This window comes from Amblyomma americanum, chromosome 4 (assembly GCF_052857255.1).
Source record: "Amblyomma americanum isolate KBUSLIRL-KWMA chromosome 4, ASM5285725v1, whole genome shotgun sequence".
NCBI lineage: Eukaryota > Metazoa > Arthropoda > Arachnida > Ixodida > Ixodidae > Amblyomma > Amblyomma americanum.
This window is the reverse complement of record NC_135500.1, coordinates 181,182,683-181,191,310: the sequence shown is the minus strand read 5'-3', so window position 1 is coordinate 181,191,310 and position 8,628 is coordinate 181,182,683. Positions and strand designations below refer to the sequence as shown.

Genomic DNA, 8,628 nt, shown 5'->3' with positions numbered 1-8,628 from the left:
CTGCCCCTGGAGACGCCAGTATTGACAGCGGAGGCATATGGTGTTGTGCAGTGGTGTTGAGTGCAGCGAAAAGTGTTTTGTCGGACGCACTGTGCGAGGCGATTCAGAAAGACAAGGGGAGCTGCGTGGACTCAAATGTTCGGAGAACATTCTTCTGGAGGGTGAGCGAGTGTGACATTCCGTGTGTGCTACGAGGATCCACGTTCGACGGCGCGGCGTAGACGGAGACCCGTGACAGCGGCATCATCAATTACCCAGCCATGCTCTTTGAGTGACGACCAGAACAACCGGACCCGCCGCCGCCCCGGGGAAACAGGCTTTATCCTCCCCAATTTCCGGGCACATTCCAGGACAAGGGAGCTGTCAGCGGGCCAGAGCGCGCCGTACCACAGCCGACGCTATGCGCTACCGCGAAGACAACATTCTTTCCCTCCTTCCCCTTTCGACGTGGGCTATCGCCGGGAAGGCACCCACAGCTTCCCGCCGTGCTTCGTGAACAAAAGCGCATTCCCAGAAGGGCCGTGACGGACACCTGTCATGGCGGACAGGCAGTACTCGCCAAGAATGTGGAAAGACAGGCGCTAGTGAATTAGCTCCGAAGAGTGAGCCTGTGTATACTCTCACTTGAGAGAGAGTGGTGGCGTTTTTGTTGTTTATTTAGTTTGTATTGTTAACAGACTCTGGGTTCGAGGCTAAGCCCAACCCAAGGGGTGGTCCCCATCTCGCATGTTATTTTGGATTGGAGAATTGATGCTTTGGGCGGGCCACTGGAAATGACCGCCCTTAGTCCTTTGTTAATCAAGTGCTTAAAAGCACATGTAAACGGATGCAGTCGAGTCTGAGCTGAGGACGACATCGTTCGCCAAGAGGGCCTTCAGCGCCGAAGCCCGACGGCGTGCAGCTTCTGCCAGCAACCGCTCGAGCCCAACTCCGGAGCCACTCCATCGCCCCCATGAAGTCGTCGGCACGTAAGCTCGGACGCCCCAGCCTCTGATGTATAACCTTAATCATGTGTAATTATTGAATATACCTGTTTGTTTAAACTGAGCCATACGGTGTCTCTTTGCCTCTCCGTCCCGTGTGGACCTGCGCATTATGGGGGTCATCACAGTGTTTTTATTTTTGGTATAATAATTTATTCACTTATTATTCTGCCCATACGGTTTAAAACACGTTTTATTTGCTCCTTAAAATACAGCCTACAAACGGGGTTCATATTTAGGACGGGAGGTTGTACATATCGATGTCTGCGACCTGTGAAATTGGTTTCGCGAGATATCTCTTTCGCGCCTGCGTTCTGAGGCTGCTACACAAGTTATATACTTTTTTAAATAAATTCAACGAAGTTAAATTTTCTTCTGCAATAAACTCGCTTAGCAGGTTCTTGACCGGGGACAGAAAAGAAGGCCAGCTAAAATACACGTTTTGACCCGTAATGACTTACCTTGAATGAAACGAACTGAGCCTCCGAGCGAAAGAAATCGTTTCCATTTTCGCCACAGAATGAACAAACACTTGTCTGTGCCGTTGAGTGGCTTATCCAGAAAGACTTGCGTTCGATTTCGAAACATGGCAAAAAAAAATGGGAAGAAAAGTGTGAAAACGTTGTATACTAATGTTCTCATCTAAAACGACAGGCACTTACCCAGACTAACCTAGAGTTTTCGTTAAAGAGTATCTCCTCTTCCTGCTGGGCACTTGCTCCTAACAAAAAAGAACTAATGTACGAATTCGAGAGCGAAACAGTGGGATTTTCCCTGCTGCTGACATCAACTCTATACATAAGCAAGAATAGAAATCAGGAATGTAGGTTGAAGTAGTCAGATTCGCTGCTCACACTTCGTATAAGAAGAATTAAGTTGGCTGGAGTGGGCACGTGTGCGCGGGAAAAAGTACGAATAAATCATTCGGACAGTAAGGTATATAACATATAATATGCGGAACATAAATAAACCCATGAACATAAACGCTATGTTCTCCTCGTTACGTTTGGCAAGAAAAATTGTGATAGCCAAGAAGAAATACGACATGCGAACAAAATACGCGCCAGGAAGACAGAAAATGAAAAGCAGTGGAACAGAAAGACAGAAGGAAATAGAGAAAAAAGAGGATATAACAGGCTTCTCAGCGTGACAGGAAATTTTGTCTTTATTTATTTAAGTACGTTTCTGCGCAAATACTGGTCGGGAAGTTCCAGATTTATTAGAAAAAAAAACAGCGCTGGTTATTTGTGTCGGTTTTTAAACGCAGGGTAGCCTACGTATAAAAACGAACTTCCGCGGGAGTAAAAGGCAGTGCAATAAACAGAAAAAAAACAAGAGAACTGGGAAGAGAATTAACGCGAGCCGGCTGTTGTAAAAACGAAGCAAAACAAAACGAATAGCAACAAAAATTGGAGTCTTGCTGTCACAGCCGGCTGCGCTGACCAGTTTGTCATCCCTGGTTTCATGAGCTTGCCTTGGCCCCCACTTTGGCGCGGTATGCCGAACTACCACAGCAACAAGCGCACCGATGCTGTTTTCACTCTTAGCCGTTGCGAGGAGAAACGGTCATTGAGCGAGAATAGATTTGTCTTGATGTGTTAAAGGGTGCCCATATTCGTGCGGTTACAACTTAGCCCTGTGCTTAACCCCCAGTTAGGCTTAATAAATGGCAAGTGTTTTAGGATTGGAGCTGAAGTAAAGGCGTAAACGGTACTCCGCTGCTGATGTCACAAAAACTTTTATTCACAAGCGACAGAATTTCACTGCTGCGTGACGTACGTAGGGCAGCGTTTGGTTGTGAATGAGGTCTAGGCTGCGCCGCAGCGCCACTAAACCAAGAGAAGTTGAAGGGGCCCAGCGATTACTTCGTTATAGCCGCAGCTTCGTTATGGCCCGTGTTGACGAAGCTTCCAAGGGGAATCGTAATTGCTTCGTTATATCCATCATTTCGTTATAACCCGTTCTGGTAAAACGATGTTGCACTGTACTACTATCTCTGGGTTACTGTGGCTTGAAACTTGACTACCAAGTTTCGCCAGCGTGGAACACGATAAATGCCTCGACCGCCCTGTCTCAAGGTTATGTTGGCACACATGACTCTGTGACGTAACGATCTTATCGTTCCACTGTGTTTTCTTGCTTCCCTCACTGCCTGTCCTTTTATCTCTGGGCCATGTTAACTTTCTCCCTCCCCTAGCTGTAATCTAAATTATCGCGGCGCCTTAATAATGAGGCAAGAAATGCACAGGAGGAAATGAAAGGAGAACTCCGAGAATGCCGACTGTGCGTCTGACTGTGCGAGAGTAATGGATCTCTCGCTCCATATGAGATCAGCTTGAAACATCTCGGTGCTGCTGGCATGATACAGCGCACGACAAAGTAGCGAAAATGAAGGCCGTTGCAGTGTGCGCCGTCTTAGGGACGCAGCCGCCTCTGCGTGCAGGTGTAGTTTGCTGCCAGGACGGTAGCGTCGGACACAAGAAAAACGCCACGCTACGCGACTGCTGCCGGTTTCCTTAGGGTACGTTCTAGCTACCGGCCGCCGTACCTCTGTTACCTGGTTACCTAGATTCAGTACCGCCAACTTAGGTGTCCGGCGCACCGAGCCAAGGCTATTTCCATAATTTCCCTTGCAACTTGGAAGCTCTGCAGGTTCCATGCAACGACGGAGCTTGCGAGAGGAACTCGACGAGGTTGGGAATATTACCGTGTGACACTGCAGCAGCTTCCGAAAACGCAGTTCCAGCGGCGTTTTATACGGTGCATAAATGGTGGCATGTTGCACGCGCTTCGCCATCGCTTTTCTTTAGCTATCTATATTCTTAAGCGCAGAATGCTTTTAGGTGCAGTCAACTAGACTTCAAGTCGGATCTTGCAGAATCTCACGCACTCTCTACCAAACACAGTCTGTCATTGGTCACGAGATAATGACTCAAAGAAAACCGCGTAGCGCTTGGTAGAGCGGTCCATCCACGTCTCGAGTGCAGTGCAGGTGAGATACCGGTTAACGTGCGAGCCCATCTGCAGTGATGCTCTGGTTGGGCTGCTCGAGCTCGACACAACCCCTTCTCAAGATTGTGGCCGATGCTTCGAAGGCCACGTCATTTCTTTCCTATGTGGCAGGAATTTACTTTTTTGTGCGGAGCGTATACATTGGCAATCGAGGTTGAGTCGACGTCGCCGAGCCATGCAGCCCCTGATTTGAAGAATTGAAGATTTGAAGATTTGCTGATGCCACTAATAAAATACCTTGGAGAATAACATGTGCTAGTACCAATAGGGATATAATAGGCGCCTGTTAGCGCGTACAGAAAATAAATTTCTGAATATTTTTGATTTTCTAAAAATAATGACGTGTTATTGCTTTCTTAAATACTGTCATGCCGGATATGGACATAAAGTACTATGTTTGATTGTTTAGAACTTTTACGTCACGCATAGGTTGGTTACGCTGCAATCTTTGGAAATGGCGATGGATTTTTTTATCATAAGTTTATCTGTTCATTATTGGCCTCTGCAGATCCTTCGTCATTTCCCTTGTATCTGCCGTCCAGCGCTAGATGCTTGACATATGATGCGTGAAATAACATAACTAAAGTACTCGTATATTTCAAGGCACGATTTAGTACATTTACTTCATTTTCCGCTGTGCGAATTTCTTTTTTATGCGCGCAGTTCTGTGGATTTATCGCTGACGTAGGTGTTCGGTGCTTTCTGCAGAACAAGCGGGGCATAGTAAGGGGAATTCTTGTACCTCAGCGTCAGCTTTGGGAACACCACACTTGCATCGAGAGATTTGATAATGAAAATGGCAGCGTTGACGGAAAATGTCACTACTCCTTGTAGACAGAACGCGATTGGGATTGCGTTTAACGCCCAGAAACTGTACATCGCCTTACATGCTGGGTACATGCTGCGGATTGATTTCCGCCATGCATTATTCTTTAACGTGCACTGACACGACACCGTACAGCATATGAGTGTTTTTGTATCTTGCCTCTACCTAAATGTGGCTGTGATTCGACCCCGTGACCTTCGGATCACCATCTGAACGCTAAAGCTACTGAGGCACCGCGGCGGGTCAGTATGCCGCTGGTGAAACTAAGGGGCATAGCATGTAGAAGTACGAAGTAAGGTTATTGCAGTCAAGTAGCAGGGAAGAAGACTCAATGCAAAAAAAAATGAGTGAGCAAAAAGTGCTGCGATAAACAGTACAGCCTTCCAGATTTTTAATAATATAGTGCGAGCCTGGACCAAACTGATTGTCAGTGCCTTATAACGGCGATAAGCGTACAACACAACGAGAGTTCGCGCACGCGCACGAAGGGAGAGCACCGTCTGCTACGCTGTTCCCATCACGAGGACACACGCCCTGCCACAATATCTGCTGGCAAAAAACCGGCGGGCACTAGAGCACATGTGCATGACTAGGAGGTGATACTGAGACGCGCTTTCCCTTTTTTCTTTTTCCTATTACGGGAGGCCGCGTTGGCGAAGCACAGTTAAGATAAGAAAAAATAAAAGGAAATAAATTAAACAGCACGTGGAAATGATTGCCTGGAATGCGAACCTTCTGATTTGAGCAACCCTCTGCGATATGGGAACACAACAAAAGGGGCGCCAACCAGCTCTTTAATTAGTCCTTCAGTGTCTAGACGGTATAAAAAAAGCATCGCAGCTTTCAAACGTCTCCCATTTGTGGCCTCGTCTACAACCGCCGAACTGGCCGCCATTCATTTGGCTGCTATCCTGAGCGAACGCCCTGGGGTCAAGGAGGCAGCCATCTATACTGACTCCAGGGCAGCCCTCCAGCTCCCCCAGAGGCCCTTCAGGGGCCCCCCTCTCCACCCATCGCCCGCAGGCTGTCTTGGCGGCTTGACGCAATTTGCACCAGGGGAACCCGCATCCGGCTGACCTGGGTCCCGGAACATGTCGGGGTCCAGGGCAACGAGGATGCCGATTCCCTGGCCAAAGCTGCTCTCCCCTGGAACTCCTCTTTCCAGGAACTTCTGACCCTTGGACCTGACAAGGAGCGTAGTGGATCGCCACCTCCTCCTCGACCACCCAGATCCCAGGGTGGCTAAAGACCATCCTCCACACCCACTCCCATCTGTTGGCCTGGACTGCAAAGAACGCAGCCTCCTCCTGAGACTCAGGTTAGGCTGCGCCAACATCGGCTCCCGCCTCTTTCGCCTTGGCCTCTCTGCCTCCCCTGGGTGCACCCTCTGCAATGACCCAGAGGAGACAGCCCAACATCTCCTATGTGAGTGCCCTGCCTTTGTACCCGCAAGGACAATCATGGAGGCGGACTACCGCTCCTTGGGCCTCCCCTGCTGTACAGTTGACCACCTTCTCTTCCCCGGTGGCCACCATCCTGCCAAGGCCTTCCGGCACCTCCTCTCCTTCCTGGAGGCCACCGGCCTCTCTGGTCGCCTCTAGGCCTGAGGGGCAGCACATGTCACCTGGCATGATCATTGCGGATGCGCGCCTACCCTCTCCTTTCAATCTTCTTCCCTTCCCGCTCCTCCTTCTACGACACGCAGGCAGTGGGCGTGGAGGCTAGCCCTCCAGTAGACAAGCCTGTCTTTTCCCACTTTCATCCTTCCTACAACCACAGAAGAAGAAGAAACGTCTCAGTGTCACATCCTAGTGATGCATATGTGCTCTTCTGCCCGCCGCCTTTTCGCTAACCGATATTGAGCAGGGCGTGTGTCCTCGTGAACGGAACAGCATAGCAGACGATGCTCTCCCTTCGAGCGCGTGCGCGAGCTCTAGCCGTGTTGCACGCTTATCGCCGTTATAGTGCGCTGACTAGCAGTTTGGTCGACGCTCGCGCTATATTATTAAAAAATCACGAAGGCTGGACAAATAGAGAGAAAAAAAAACACATTGCACTCTCGGCAGTTCGGCAGCGCCAGTTTCGAGGTCTCAAACAACGGATCCTTATTTCCGACGCTGTTTTATAATGTGCCACCATTCTAAGACAGGGAAGAAATCAGAAGACAAAACAATCCAGAGAAAAGACTCAAACAACGCCACAAAGCGCCGTCTACCAGCCGAGATTTTTAACTCGTGCGCATCAAGCAGCTGGGAAGAAAAAAGAAATGAAGTTTGTTGCAAGTCTGCACTGTTTTGTATTGGCGCCTTGTGTCCCCAGTTGGGTTGCTCTTTGAACCCTTTCTTCAGCCTGTTGCACAATGCTGTCATTATAGCGACGGGTCCACTCAAAAGCCTCACCCATTGTGTGCCTTCTCAGTCACCTTAGCGCTTCACAGAGGCGGCGTCGACTACAGCGTGGGCGGGGAAAGCGCGGGCGAAGGCGCCGCTAACACGGGACGGTGCGCTCCTTCCCCTCGCCGCCGCGAGAGAGCGCGCGGCTCGGGCCACGGGGGCTCCCGGGCGGACCAGAGCCTCTTGGGCCGGTGTTGTGCACGGACGCATCTGTGAACTGCTGCCGACGCCGCCGCTGCTTCGGTCGCGCTACCGCCGCCTCTGCTGCCGCCGTCGACGCGCGGTCGGGCCGCGCCGGCGCTTGTTGCGAAGTCGTCGCAAGTGCGATTGCGGATAGACTGTGCGGCGAGGCGACGACGGGACGCCCGCCACGGGCCGTGCCGCGCGCACCATCGCCCGGAGCCGCCGCCACGGCTGCAGGTGAGTTATACCTCCGTCGAGCGGCGCGCTTTCGATAAATAGGCTGACCATGAGAATTCCTCGACGGTCCCGGAGTCGTTTTCACGGTGAAGTTTTCTGGCCACGAAGGCGCGGACGAACTAAAACATGACACTGGCTGTTTTCGTTCCCTCTCTGTGAGAACTGATAGTTTCAGCAGCAAGTAATCCTATCCGCGATTAAAAGCACCTAAAATTAGTCGGCACGCTTCGTGTTTCAAGTGCAGAAGCCTACATAGTGTGAGCATCCAGCGCCCACAGAATGCAAATAGACGAACGTGACAAAGGACACATACGTGTCTGAACAGAGACGGACGCATTTTCCCCTGCGGCTGAGGCGCTCGGAAACCCCGTCGCGAACGTCCAGCGGCAGGGGGAGGAGATGGAAAGCGTGGCATAGACAGCTTTACAGGGACGCGGCTGTGATAGATGATGATTACGACCGAAGGCCGGCAAACTAGCTGATAGCGGGGCTCATTAGAATGCCCTTTTAGGGCCAATCGGCCGGACCGGTTAATGAGCGCCAGTGGCCATTTCGTGCCCGAATGTTGGCCACACGGTGCGCCCCAGGTTAGAGGCGCGGTGTCCGGGCTTCGATAATCGTCGCGTCCTTTCCCGAAACGGCGGGCTCTGAGCGAGCTCATCCCCCCCCCCCCCCCCCCCCCCCCCCGGGGTGGGTGTGTGCGCTGATTCCGCATGGGTGCGAGATGGAGACGAATGTGCCGGTTTGACCGGAGCGGGCGCATTCGGCAGGCTGCGAGGCACACCTGGGCGCCCTCCCACCGGCGCTTTAGACCATGTGAAACACTATGATCAAAAGCGAGTCTGTCTGTGCCGTTCGTTTGTTCTGAGGGTCAACCTAGGAAAAAAGCAATGAAATGTATTGTTTTCACCACTGAAACCAGTAAATACGAATTTGGTTTAGTACAGAAGCTTTGTGAAATGCAAACTCAAGCTCTTTATGTGATTTTAACGCG

At 50.9% G+C, this 8,628-nt stretch overlaps 1 protein-coding gene across 2 annotated transcripts in view; it reads left to right on the top strand.

Moving 5' to 3' along the window:
• Nucleotides 1-7,389: 7,389 nt before the first annotated feature.
• Nucleotides 7,390-8,628, top strand: part of LOC144128781 (uncharacterized) — a 221,445-nt gene continuing 220,206 nt past the window's right edge. For both annotated transcript variants that reach the window (XM_077662482.1, XM_077662478.1), the window contains exon 1: nt 7,390-7,634. The gene's annotated coding sequence lies outside the window, so the exon portion shown is untranslated. The remainder of the gene's footprint in view (nt 7,635-8,628) is intronic.